This window comes from Cervus elaphus, chromosome 1, assembly GCF_910594005.1.
Source record: "Cervus elaphus chromosome 1, mCerEla1.1, whole genome shotgun sequence".
Classification (NCBI taxonomy): Eukaryota; Metazoa; Chordata; class Mammalia; order Artiodactyla; family Cervidae; genus Cervus; species Cervus elaphus.
Genome location: NC_057815.1, coordinates 49,228,297 through 49,243,371, shown reverse-complemented (window position 1 = coordinate 49,243,371; position 15,075 = coordinate 49,228,297). Strand labels below are relative to the sequence as shown.

At 36.9% G+C, this 15,075-nt stretch overlaps 1 long non-coding RNA gene across 2 annotated transcripts in view; it reads left to right on the top strand.

Annotated features, from left to right (window-relative positions):
• Positions 1–14,829, top strand: part of LOC122694081 — a 33,373-nt gene extending 18,544 nt beyond the window's left edge. The window contains exon 3 of one of the 2 annotated variants that reach the window (XR_006341104.1): positions 14,086–14,829. This is a non-coding gene — a long non-coding RNA (uncharacterized LOC122694081). Of the gene's footprint in view, positions 1–1,515; positions 1,577–14,085 lie in introns of those variants that run through there. The other variant, XR_006341106.1, reaches the window with a different exon arrangement.
• The last annotated feature ends 246 nt before the right edge of the window (positions 14,830–15,075 follow it).

The window sequence follows — 15,075 nt, the reverse complement described above, 5'->3', positions numbered from 1 at the left end:
GATCTTCCTGATCCAGGAATTGAACCCTGTTTGAAGAATCATTGCAGACAGATTCTTTACCATCTGAAGCCCATATTTTCTCTTCTGTAAACTGACTCTTTGTATCCTATGACACATAATGCCAACTGTCTACTCATTATAAGTCATCCTCACCTTGCAAAAAGAAAACTATTTTTCAATATTTGAACCTGTGTGATTCATATGCATATCTTTAGTACTAACTCATGAATATTGATTGGTCTAAGATAATTCATTCATTCTTCATTCATTTATTCATTCTATATATATTTACTGGGCTTCCCTGGTGGCTCAGCAGTAAAGAATCCATCTGCCAATGCAGGAGATGCAGGAGACACAGGTTCCATCCCTGGGTCAGTAAGATTCCCTGGAGGAGAGTATGCCAACCCACTGCATTATTCTTGCCTGGATAATCCCATGGACAGAGGAGCCTGGTGGGCTACAGTCCACAGGGTCACAAAGAATAGGACAGGACTGAAATGACTGAGCACACACTCACACATATATATTTATTGAGCCCCCACTGCATGCCACAATGAACAGAGTCCTTCCTTGCCCTCATAGAATTTATATTCTAGGGTGAAAAGGTATGCAAGCCAATAAACAAATATATTACATGTCAGGAGATAGCAAGAGGTATATTTTTAAAAAGCAGGGTAAGGCTATTTGCCAGGGATAAGTATAAGGGTGGCTAACATTTTATACAGACTAGTCAAGAAAGCACTCATTTTTTTTTTCCTTCCACATTTTTAAATTTATTTTTAATCAGAGGATAATTGCTTTACAATGTTCTGTTGGTTTCTGCCATACATTGACATGAATCATCCATAGACATACATATATCCCCTCCCTCTTGAATCTCCCTCCCACCTCTCATCCCATCCCACTCCTCAAAGTTGTCACGGAGCACCAGGTTGAGCTCCGTGCATTGTACAGCAAATTCCCAGTGGCTGTCTACTTTACATATGATACTGTATGTTTCAATGCTACTCTCTCAATTAGTCCCACCCTCTACTTACACTATGGTGACAATGTCTGTTCTCTGTGTCTAAGTCTCCATTGCTGCCCTACAAATAAGTTTATCGGTACCATTTTTCTAGATTCCATATATATGCATTAATATACAATATTTGCTTTTCTCTTTCTGACTTACTTCACTCTGAATAATAGGCTCCAGGCAACCACTCACTAGAACTGACTCAAATTCATTCCTTTTCATGACTGAGTAATATTCCATTGTATATCTGTACCAGAACTTTTTTATTCATTCATCTATTGATGTATATCTATGTTGCTTCCATGTCCTGGCTATTATAAATAGTGCTGCAATAAACATTGGGGTACATGCGTCTTTTAGAATTGTGGTTTCCTAAGAGTATATGCCTAATAGAGGAATTGCTGGGTCATATGGTAGCTTTTGAAAGAATGCTCAAACTACCACACAACTGCACTCATCTCACACGCTAGTAAAGTAATGCTCAAAATTCTCCAAGCCAGGCTTCAGCAATACGTGAACCGTGAACTTCCAGATGTTCAAGCTGGTTTTAGAATAGGCAAAGCAACCAGAGATCAAATTGCCAACATCTGCTGGATCATGAAAAAAGCAAGAGAGTTCCAGAAAAACATCTATTTCTGCTTTATTGACTATGCCAAAGCCTTTGAATGTGTGGATCACAATCAACTGTGGAAAATTCTGAAAGAGAGGGGAATACCAGACCACCTGACCCACCTCTTGAGAAACCTATATGCAGGTCAAGAAGCAACAGTTAGAACTGGACATGGGCCAACAGACTGGTTCCAAATAGGAAACCAAATAGTTTCCAAATAGGACTATGTCAAGGCTGTATAGTGTCACCCTGCTTATTTAACTTATATGCAGAGTACATCATAAGAAATGCTGGGCTGAAAGAAGCACAAGCTGGAATCAAGATTGACGGGAGAAATAGCAATAACTTCAGATATGCAGATGACACCACCCTTATGGCAGAAAGTGAAGAGGAACTAAAAAGCCTCTTGATGAAAGTGAAAGAGGAGAGTGAAAAAGTTGGCTTAAAGCTCAACATTCAGAAAACTAAGATCATGGCATCTGGTCCCATCACCTCATGGGAGATAGATGGGGAGACAGTGGAAACAGTGGCTGACTTTATTTTTTTTTTTTGGCTCCAAAATCACTGCAGATGGTGATTGCAGCCATGAAATTAAAAGATGCTTGCTCCTTGGAAGAAAAGTTATGACCAACCTAGACAGCATATTACAAAGCAGAGACATTACTTTGCCAACAAAGGTCCATCTAGTCAAGGCTATGGTTTTTCCAGTGGTCATGTATGGATGTGAGAGTTGGACGGTGAAGAAAGCTGAGCACCAAAACTTTTGAACAGTGGTGTTGGAGAAGACTCTTGAGAGTCCCTTGGACTGCAAGGAGATCCAACCAGTCGATCCTGAAGGAGATAAGTCCTGGGTGTTCATTGGAAGGACTGATGCTGAAGCTGAAACTCCAATACTTTGGCCACCTCCTGCGAAGTGTTGACTCATTGGAAAAGACCCTGATGTCTGGAGGGATTGAGGGCAGGAGGAGAAGGGGACGCCAGAGGATGAGATGGCTGGATGGCATCACTGACTCAATGGACATGAGTTTGAGTGAGTTCCGGGAGTTTGTGATGGACAGGGAGGCCTGGCGTGTTGCAATTCATGGGGTCGCAAAGAGTTGGACATGACTGAGCAACTGAACTCTACTGAACTGATGGTAGTTTTGGGGGGCTCCAAAATCACTGTAGATGGTGATTGCAGCCATGAAATTAAAAGATGCTTACTCCTTGGAAGGAAAGTTATGACCAACCTAGACAGCATATTAAAAAGTAGAGACATTACTTTGTCAACAAAGGTCTGTCTAGTCAAGTCTATGGTTTTTCCAGTGGTCATGTATGGATGTGAGAGTTGGACTATAAAGAAAGCTGAGCACAGAGGAAATGATGCTTTTAAACTATGGTGTTGGAGAAGACTCTTGAGAGTCCCTTGGACTGCAAGGAGATCCAACCAGTCCATCCTAAAGGAGATCAGTCCTGGGTGTTCATTGGAAGGACTGATGTTGAAGCTGAAACTCCAATACTTTGGCCACCTGATGCGAAGAAGTGACTCATTGGAAAAGACCCTGATGCTGGGAAAGATTGAGGGCAGGAGGAGAAGGGGACAATAGAGGATGAGATGGTTGCATAGCATCACCAACTCAATGGACATGGGTTTGGGTGGACTCGGGGAGGTGGTGATGGACAGGGAGCTCTGGCATGCTGCAGTTCATGGGGTTGCAAAGAGTCAGACATGACTGAGTGACTGAACTGAACTGAACTGATTCTGACTGGTGTGAAGTTATAACTCATTGTAGTTTTGTTTTGCATTTCTCTAATAATAAGCAATGTTGAACATTTTTTTCATGTGTCTATTTGACATCTGTATGTCTTCTTTTGGAGAAATGTCTGTTTAGGTCTCTGCCCATTTGTTGATTGGATTGTTTGTTTTTCTGATATTGAGTTGATTGAGCTGTTGTATATTTTAGAGATTAATCCTTTATCAGTTGCTTCATTTGCAATTATTTTCTCCCATTCTGAGGGTTGTCTTTTGTCTTTGTATAGTTTCCTTCGCTGTGAAAAAGTTTAATTAGGCCCCATTTGTTTATTTTTTGGTTTTTGTTTTTTACTGTAATTAAATTTCTTTATTCATTCTTGATAGAATATAAAGTTTATAGGACTATTTGTTTTTAAACTTATATGCATGTTTATACATTGTTGCTATTATTATTTTAAATGAAAAGTTATCTATGAGACTAATTAAGAATAAGCAAGTAAGAGTTTTATCTTACCTTCATTTATTCCTTCTCTAAGTCTTTCTTTCTTTTTCAAAAAAAATATTTATTTATTTGACTGCACCCAGCATTAGCTGCAATACACAGGACATTTATTAAGGCATGCAGGATCTTTAGTTGCAGTATGTGAACTCTTAGGTGCAGCATGTGGGATCTAGTTCCCTGACCAGGGATTAAACCCAGGCTCCTTGCATTGAGAGCACAGAGTCTTAGCAGCTGGATCACTAGGGAAATCCCTAGTCTTTCTCTCTTTATGTAGGTCTGAATTTATGATCGTTTTCTGACTATTTTCCTTCCCTTCAAAGAACTTTTAACATATCTTACAAGCCAAACCTACTGGCAACCAATTTCCTCAATTTTTGTTTATCTAAGAAAGTCTTTATTTTTCTTCACTTGTGAAAGATAAGTTTTCTGGATACAAAACCCTAGATTGGTAAAGGGTTTTCTTTCAACAAAGACATTTCACTCTACTCTTTTGTGTGGTTTGTGAAGAAATGCCCAGTATTACCCTTATTCTTATTCCTGTACAAGTAAGGTAGTTTATCCAACTAATTGTTTTCAAGACATCTTTTTTGTCTTTGTTTTTTGTTTGTTTGTTTCTCTTTTCTGCAGCTATATCCTTCATGAATATAAATACAAAAATCCTAAACAAATATTAGCAAATCAAACCCAACAATACACAGAGAGGATGATAGGTAATGACAAAGTAGAAAATCAAGAGTAATTTAACATTCAAAAACCAATGATAATCAGAAAGATAAATTAAGAAAACATTTCCATTTATAGCTACATCAAAAAGAATAAAATGCATAATAACAAATCTAACTAATAAGGTAAAAGACCATACTTAGAAAATCATGAGATACTGATGAAAGAAATTGAAGACAACACCAACAAATAGAAAGATATGCTGTGCTAATGAATTGGATGAGTTAATACTGTTAAAAAGATCATACTAGCCGAAGCAATCTACAGATTCAAAGCCATCCTTATCAAAATATTAATAGCATTTTTACAGAATTAGAACAAATAATTCTAAAATATTTATGGAAAGACAAAAGACCTCAAATATCTAAAACAATCTTAAGAAAGAACACAGCTGGAGCTATAATGCTCTCTGATTTCAAAAGTGAAAGTGTGTTAGTTGCTCAGTCATGTCAGACTCTTTGCAACCCCATAGACTGTAGCCTGCCAGGCTTCTCTGTCCATAGAATTGTCCAGACAAGAATACTAGAGTGGGTAGTCATTCCCTTCTCCAGGAGATCGTTCCACTATACTATGAAGCTGCAATAACCAAAACCATACAGTACTGCCACAAAAAAAGACAAATATAATAGATCAATGAAAACAAAGAGCCCAGAAATGAACAATGATATAGCCATGCTCCCACAATGATACAGCCAATTAATCTATGACAAAAGAGACAAGAATATACAATAAGAAAAAGACAGCTTCCCCAGTAAATAGTGTTGGGGAAACTGGACAGCTACATGCAAAAGAATCAAACTGAACTACTTCCTCATATCCTATATAAAAATAAACTCAAAATGGGGTAAAAATTTAAATGTAAGGCTTGAAACTGCAAAATTTCTAGGCAAAGAGAAAAGCACACTTCTTCATATTTTTAGATATATCCTTTCAAGCAAGAGAAACAAAAGCAAACATAACCAAATGGGACTACATCAAACTGAAAAAAAAATTTGCACAGCAAAGGAAATGATCAACAAAATGAAAAGGACACATATAGAATTGGGGAAGATATCTGTAAACCATATATCTTATAAGGACTTATATATAAAGAACTAATTCAACTCAACATCAAAAAAATTAACTACTCAATTTTTTAAATTGTCATTTTTCCAAAGAAGACACACAGATGGCCAGCAAGCACATGAAAAGATGCTCCATATCACTAATCATCAGAAAAATGCAAGTTATAACTACAAGGAAATATTTCTTCACATCTGTTTAGAACGGCTATTGCCAAAAAGACAACAAATAACAAGTACTGGCAAGGATGTGGAGAAAAGGGAACCCCTATGTACTGTTGGTGGAAATTTAAACTGGTACAGACCCTATGGAAAACAGAATTGAGTTTCCTAAAAAATTAAAAATAGAACTACCATACAATCTAGCAATTCCATTTATGAGTATTTTTCTGAAGAAAATGAAAACAGTAGCTTAAAAAGATAAGTGCATCCCTATATTCAGTGGAGCATTATTTACAATAGCCAAGATATGAAAACAAGCTAAGTGCCCATCAACAGATGAATAGGTAAAGATGTGAAATACACACACACAAACACACACAAAGGAATATTATTCAGCCATCAAAAAGAACAAAATCTTGTCATTTGTGACAACACAAGTGAACCCAGAGGGTAAAATGCTAAGTGTGATTAGTCAAAGAAACACAACTACTATATGATTTTACTTATATGTGGAATTTAGAGAAACAAAATTAATGAGCAAACATAACAAAACAGAGACATAGATACAGAGAACAAACGGGTGGTTTCTAGAGAGGAAGGAGTGGGAGGATTAATGAAATAGATGAGAGTGATTTAGAGGTACAAACGTTAAGTTACAAAATAAATGAGTCACAGGGGTAAAATGTACAATATGGGGAATATAGTCAATTATATTTTAATATGTTTGTAAGGTGACAGATGGTAACAAGAGTTATGGTGGTGATCATTTTGTAATATATAGAAATATCAGGTCACTATGTTGTGCACCAAGAACTATCATAGTGTTGTATATCTACTTATACTTCAAAAGCAAATTCATAGAAAAATAGATCAGATTTGTGGTTAATAGAGGCAGGGAGTTGAGAGAACAGGGAATTGGAGGCAGGTAGACAAAAGATACAAAGTTTCAGATATAAGATAAATAAATAATAGGAATGTAATAAAAACTGCTAAATAATACATATGAAAGTTGTAAGAGTTGTCATTGGCGGGAATTTTTGTTCTTTTTCTATATGAGATGGTAGATATTCATTAACCTCATTGTGATAATCATTTCATGACGTATGTAAGTCAAATCACTATGCTGTATATATTAAGCTTATACAGTGTTGTATGTCAACTGTATCTCAATAAAACTGGAAAAGAAGACAACATAACTTATCAAAATTTGTGGGATACTTTATAGCAGTGCTTAGAAGGAAACATAGTATCAAATGCACATATTCGAAAAAACAGAAAAATATAAAATCAATAATATCATTTTCCATCTTAGGAAACTAGAAAAAAAGAAAAGCAAATAAATCCAAAGTAAGTAGAAGTAATGATAAAAATTAGAGTTGAAATCAAAGAAATAGAAAACAGGAAATAAGTAGAGAAAATCAATTAAATCAAAAGCTGTTTCCACTATGGAGAACAGTATTGAGGTTCCTTAAAAAACTAAAAAATAGAGTTATCATATAATCCTTCAGTCTTACTCCTGGTCATACATCCAGAGAAAACTAACTTTAAAAAGATACATGCACCCCAATGTTCATCACAGCACTATTCACATAGCCAAGACATGGAAGCAACTGAAATGCTCATCAAAAGATGAACAGATAAAGATGTAGTGTGTGTGTGTGTGTGTGTGCGTGTGTGTGTGTGATGGAATATTATTCAACCATAAAAAAGAATGACATAATGCCATTTGTAGCAGTATGGATGAACCTAGAGATTACTGTATTAAGTGAAGTACGTCAGACAGAAAGACAAATTGCATATGATACTTATCATTATATCACTTATATAGGAATCTGGAAAAAGACACAATTAAGTTTTTGCAAACAGACTGATGGACATAGAAAACAAATTTATGGTTAACAAAGGGGAAAGAGGGAGGAAAGATAAACTAGGAGTTTGGGAGTAACACAAACACACTACTATATATAAAATAAACAACAAGGACCTATGGTATATCACAGGGAGTTATATTAAATATCTTGCTAATAACCTATAATAGAAAAGAATCTGGAATGGATCACTTTTCTATACACCTGAAACTAACACAACATTGTAAATCAACTATTCTATAGTTTTTTTTAAAAGCTGTTTCTTCATGTAAATTATCATATGTGAAATGAATCACCAGTCCAAGTTCAATGCATGATACAGGATGCTCGGGGCTGGTGCACTGGGATGACCCAGAGGGATGGGATGGGGAGGGAGTTGGGAGGGGGTTCAGGACGGGGAACACCTATACACCCATGGCGGATTCAAGTCAATGTATGGCAAAACCAAGACAACGTTGTAAAGTAAAATAAATAAATAATTTAAATTTCTTTTTAAAAAGCTGTTTCTTTTTTAAAACTCAATAAAATTGATAAGTTGTAGCCATACTAAAAAAGAAAGACAGAGGGCACAAATTACTAATAACATCACTATAAATTCCATGGACGTTAAAGGATACTAAAGAAATACTATGAAAACTCTATGCCCGAAGGTTTGACAAGCTAGAGGAGATGGATCAATTCCTTGAAACATACAATCTGCCAAAATTCATACAAAAAGAAAAACACCATTTGAATATACCTATATTTATTAAGGAAATTGAATCAATAATTACTAGCCTTCCAAAACAGAAAGGACCAGGCTCAGATGGTGAATTCTATCAAATGTTTAAGGAGGAAATTATAGCAATTCTCTATAATGTCTTTCAGAGAACAGAGCAGAGGTAATAATTCTGAACTCATCCCAATATCATTACCCAAATATCAAAAACATACAAAGGCATTACAAAAAAGAAAACTGCAGACCAGTATCTCTCATAAACACAGATTCAAACATCTTCAACAAAATGTTAGCATGCTGAATCCAACAATATATTAAGAAATTTATATACCACGACCAAGTGGAAATTACCTAAGGTATGTTAAGGATGTTTTAACATTTGAAAATCAATTAATATACTCCATCACATCAACATAAATAATGAAATATCACATTGTCATATCAGTATATACAGAAAAGAATTTGACAAAATCCTATTCATGATCAAATCTCTCAGTAGAGGGGAGCTTTCTTACCTTGATAAAGAATACCTAAAATATCTAAAAGAATATCTATTTGAGAAACTAGAAGCTTTCCTGCTAAGACCAAGAACAAGGCAAAAGTGTTCCCTCTAATTACTCCTTTTCAACATCATACCAGAAGTCCTGAATAGTACAATAAAACAAGAAGAAGAAATAAAAGATATACAGACTTGAAAGGAAGAAATAAAACTGTCTTTGTTTGCAGATGACACTGTCATCTATACAGATATTCTGAAAGACAGGACCAAAAAAACTGAACTAGAAATAACTATAACAAGGTTGCAGGATGCATTGTTAATTAAAAAAAATCAACTGCTTCCCTATTTTCTAGCAATGAGCAAGTGTAATTTGAAACTAAAAACATAATACCACTTACATTCAGTTCAGTTGAGTCGCTCAGTCGTGTCCGATTCTTTGAGACCCTATGAATCGCAGCACGCCAGGCCTCCCTGTCCATCACAAACTCCTGGAGTTTACTCAAACTCATGTCCATCGAGTCAGTGATGCCATCCAGCCATCTCATCCTCTGTCGGCCCCTTCTCCTCCTGCCCCCAATCCCTCCCAGCATCAGGGTCTTTTCCAATGAGTCAACTCTTTGCATGAGGTGGCCAAAGTATTGGAGTTTCAGCTTCAGCATCAGTCCTTCCAATGAACACCGAGGACTGATCTCCTTTAGGATGGACTGGTTGGATCTCCTTGCAGTCCAAGGGACTCTCAAGAGTCTTCTCCAACACCACAGTTCAAAAGCATCAATTTTTCGGCCCTCAGCTTTCTTCACCGTCCAACTCTCACATCCATACATGACCACTGGAAAAACCATAGCCTTGACTAGACAGACCTTTGTTGGCAAAGTAATGTCTCTACTTTTTAATATGCTATCTAGGTTGGTCATAACTTTCCTTGCAAGGAGTAAGCATCTATTAATTTAATGGCTGCAATCATCATCTGCAGTGATTTTGGAGCCCCCCAAAATAAAGTCTGACACTGCTTCCACTGTTTCCCCATCTATTTGCCATGAAGTGATGGGACCAGATGCCATGATCTTAGTTTTCTGAATGTTGAGCTTTAAGCCACTTACATTAGCACTGAAGAAATGAAATACTTATTATAAATCTAAAAAAAATATGTATAAGATCTGTATTAGAAAAACTACAAAACTCTGATGACTAGTAATATACATTTATTACTCATTATTTAAAAAAACTAAACAAAGAGACATTCCATGTTCATGGATAAGGAAACAATATTATCAAGACGTAAGTTCTTCAAGGACTTCCCTGGTGGTCCAGTGACTGAGACTCCATACTCCCAGTGCAGGAGGCCTGGGTTTGATCCCTGATGAGGGAACTAGATCCCACATGCTGCAATTAAGTGTTCTCATGCTGCTAAACTAAAAGTTCACATGCCGCAACTAAAGATCCCACATGCTGCAGTGAATATCAAAGATCCTGGATGTCGCAACTAAGACACGGTGCAGCCAAATATATAAATATTTTTTAATAATATGTAAGTTCTCCCAAGCTGACCTATATATTCAATGCAATCCCAATCAAAATCCCAGCATGTTATTTTGTGAGTACCTACAAACTGATTCTAAAGTTTATATAGAGAAGCAAAAGCCCAGAATAGCCAACACAATATTGAAGAGGATGAACAAAGTTGGAGAATTAACATTCTCCAACTTCAAGATTTACTATAAAGCTACAGTAATCAAGACAGTGTAGTGCTGGTAAAAGAAAAGACAAATAGATCAATGAAACCCAATAGAAAGCCCATATACAGTATACACATTGTCAACTGACTTTGACAAAGAAAAAAGGACATACAACTAAGAAAACCCTCTTTTCAAAAAATGGTGCTGGGAAGAACTGGTAATCCATAGGCAAAAACATGAATCTACACACAGACCATTCATCCTTCTCAATTAATTCTAAATGAGTTGTATACCTAAAGGTAAAATGCAAAACTATAAATCCTTTAGAAGATATTTAAAAGAAAACATAGATGACTTTGGGCATGGTGAGGACATTTTAAATGCAACAGCAAGAGCAACTTCCATGAAAGATATAGCTGATAAGCTGACTTCATTGAAATTTTAAGAATCAGTGTAGTGAAAATGAGTATACTACCCAAAGCAGTCTATAGGTTCAATGCAATCCCTATCAAGCTACCAATGGTATTTTTCACAGAACTAGGACAAATAGTTTCGCAATTTGTATGGAAGTACAAAAAAACCTCAAACAGCCAAAGCAATCTTGAGAAAGAAGAATGGAACTGGAGGAATCAACCTATCTGACTTCAGACTCTACTACAAAGCTATAGTCATTAAGACAGTATGGTACTGGTACAGAGGCAGAAACATAGATCAATGGAACAAAATAGAAAGTCCAGAGATAAATCCATGCACCTATGGACACCTTATCTTTGACAAAGGAGGCAAGAATATACAATGGAGAGAAGACAATCTCTTTAACAAGTGGTGCCAGGAAAACTGGTCAACCACTTGTAAAAGAATGAAACTAGAACACTTTCTAACACCATACACAAAAATAAGCTCAAAATGGATTAAAGATCTAAACATAAGACCAGAAACTATAAAACTCCTAGAGGAAAGCATAGGCAAAACACTCTCCGACATAAATCACAGAAGGATCCTCTATGACCCACCTCCTGGAGTAATGGAAATAAAAGCAAAAATAAACAAATGGGACCTAATTAAACTCAAAAGCTTTTGCACAACGAAGGAAACTATAAGCAAAGTGAAAAGACAGCTTTCAGAATGGGAGAAAATAATAGCAAACAAAGCAACTGACAAAGAATTAATCTCAAAAATATACAAGCAACTCCTGCAGCTCAATTCCAGAAAAATAAACGACCCAATCAAAAAATGGGCCAAAGAACTAAACAGACATTTCTCCAAAGAAGACATACAGATGGCTAACAAACACATGAAAAGATGCTCAACATCACTCATTATCAGAGAAATGCAAATTAAAACCACAATGAGGTACCATCTCACACTGGTCAGAATGGCTGCTATTCAAAAGTCTACAAACAATAAATGCTGGAGAGGGTGTGGAGAAAAGGGAACCCTCTTACACTGTTGGTGAGAATGCAAACTAGTACAGCCACTATGGAGAACAGTGTGGAGATTCCTTAAAAAACTGGAAATAGAACTGCCATGTGACCCAGCAATCCCATTGCTGGCCATACACACCAAGGAAACCAGAACTGAAAGAGACACATGTACCCCAATGTTCATCAAAGCACTGTTTACAATAGCCAGGACATGGAAGCAACCTAGATGTCCATCAGTAGACAAACTGATAAGAAAGCTGTGGTACATACACACAATGGAATATTACTCAGCCATTAAAAAGAATACATTTGAATCAGTTCTAATGAGGTGAATGAAACTGGAGCCTATTATACAGAGTGAAGTAAGCCAGAAAGAAAAATACCAATACAGTGTACTAATGCATATATATGGAATTTAGAAAGATGGTAACAATAACCCTAAATGCAAGACAGCAAAAGAGACACAGATGTATAGAACAGTCTTTTGGACTCTGTGGGAGAAGGCGAGGGTGGGATGATCTGAGAGAATAGCATTGAAACATGTATATTATCATATGTGAAACAGATCTCCAGTCCAGGTTCGATGCATGAGACAGGGTGCTCAGAGCTGGTGCACTGGGATGACCCAGAGGGATGGGATGGGGAGGGAGGTGGGAGGGGGGTTCAGGATGGGGAACACATGTAAATCCATGGCTGATTCATTCAATGTATGGCAAAAACCACTACAATATTGTAAAGTAATTAGCCTCCAATTAAAATAAATAAATTGAAATTTAAAAAAAATTTTTAATAAAATAAAAAGAAATTTTAAACTTCTGTTCTGTGATAATGTCAAGAAATGAGCATGCTAAGTCACTTCAGTAGTGTCCAACTCTTTGTGACCCTATGGACTGTAGCCTGCCAGACTCTTCTGTCCGTGGGATTCTCCAAGCAAAAATACCAGAGTGGGTTGCCATGCCCTTCTCCAGAGGATCTTCCCAACCCAGGAATTGAACCCACATCTCTTAAGTTTCCTATATTAACAGACAAGTTCTTTACCACTAGCACCATCTGAAATGAGACAACAAATCAAAAATGATAAATATATACATATATATATATATGTATATATGTATTAGTTCAGTTCAGTCGCTCAGTCATGTCCAACTCTCTGTGACCCCATGAATCGCAGCACACAAGGCCTCCCTGTCCATCACCAACTCCTGGAGTTTTCTCAAACTCATGTCTGTCGAGTCAGTGATGCCATCCAGCCATCTCATCCTCTGTCGGCCCCTTCTCCTCCTGCCCCCAATCCCTCCCAGCATCAGGGTCTTTTCCAGTGAGTCAACTCTTCACACAGGTGGCCAAAGTGCTGGAGTTTCAGCTTCAGCATCAATCCTTCCAATGAACACCCAGGACTGATCTCCTTTAGGATGGACTGGTTGGATCTCCTTGCAGTCCAAGGGACTCTCAAGAGTCTTCTCCAACACCACTGTTCAAAAGCATCAAGTTTTCAGTGCTCAGCTTTCTTCACCATCCAACTCTCACATCCATACATGACTACTGGAAAAACCATAGCCTTGACTAGATGGACCTTTGTTGACAAAGTAATGTCTCTGCTTTTTAATATGCTGTCTAGGTTGGTCATAACTTTCCTTCCAAGGTGTAAGTGTCTTTTAATTTCATGGCTGCAATCACCATCTGCAGTGATTTTGGAGCCAAAAAAAAATAAAGTCAGCCACTGTTGCCACTGTTTCCCCATCTATTTCCCATGAAGTGATGGGACCGGATGCCATGATCTTAGTTTTCTGAATGTTGAGCTTAAGCCAACTTTTTCACTCTCCTCTTTCACTTTCATCAAGAGGCTTTTTAGTTCCTCTTCACTTTCTGCCATAAGGGTGGTGTCATCTGCATATCTGAGGTGATTGATATTTCTCCCAGCAATCTTGATTCCAGCTTGTGCTTCTTCCAGCCCAGCGTTTCTCATGATGTACTCTGCATAAAAGTTAAAAAAGCAGGGTGACAATATACAGCCTTGACGTACTCCTTTTCCTATTTGGAACCAGTCTGTTGTTCCATGTCCAGTTCTAACTGTTGCTTCCTGACCTGCATACAGGTTTCTCAAGAGATGCAGCAGCCGAAAAGAGCTACCACATGCCAGAGGTTGGGGCGGCGGCCGAGAGGAACTACATATATATGTATGTATGTATATATACATATATATGTGTGTGTATATATATATATATATCTGTAAAAGATATCTGGTAAAGAATTTTTATCAAAAGTATACAAAGAACTCTTAAAACTCACCAATAAAAAAACAAATAATTTAATGTTAAAATGGGCCAAGGACTTTAACAGACGTGTCTTCAAAGATATACAATAATAAATAAACACATGAAAAGATGTTCAACATCACATGTCATCAGGGAAATGCAAATTGAAGAACAATGAGAGACCACTACATGCCTATTACACTGGCCAAAATCTAAAAACCTGACAATACCAAATGCTGGTGAGGATGTGGAACAAAAGGAACTCTCAATCATTGCTGCTCGGAATGCAAAACAGTATAGCCACTCTGGAAGACTCTTTCTTACAAAACTAACCATATTCTTACCATTCAGGCCTGCAATCACACTCCTTGGTATTTACCCAAAGGAACTGAAAACCTATGTCCACAAAAAACCTGTACATGGATTTTATAGCACCTTTCATAATTGCCAAAACTTGGAGGCAACCAAGATATGTTTTAGTAGGTGAATGGATATATATAAATTTCTTAAGTATTGCAACTAAAAGGCAGAGCTTGTCAGACTGGATAAAAAGGCAAGACGCAACTATATATTGCTTACAAGAAACCCACCTTAATAAGTTAAAATTTTTGGAAAAATAAACCATGCTAATGGAGTCAAAAGAAATCTGGAATTGATGTATTAATACAAGACAAGGTAGATTTCACAGCAAAGAATACTACTAGTGAAGCCCATTACTAAGGATAAAGAGGGTCAATTCATCAAGAAGACATAATGATCTTAACTGTTCGTGCACCTGATAATAGCTACAAAATATGCAAAGAAAAAATAAATAGAACTGAAAGTCAGTA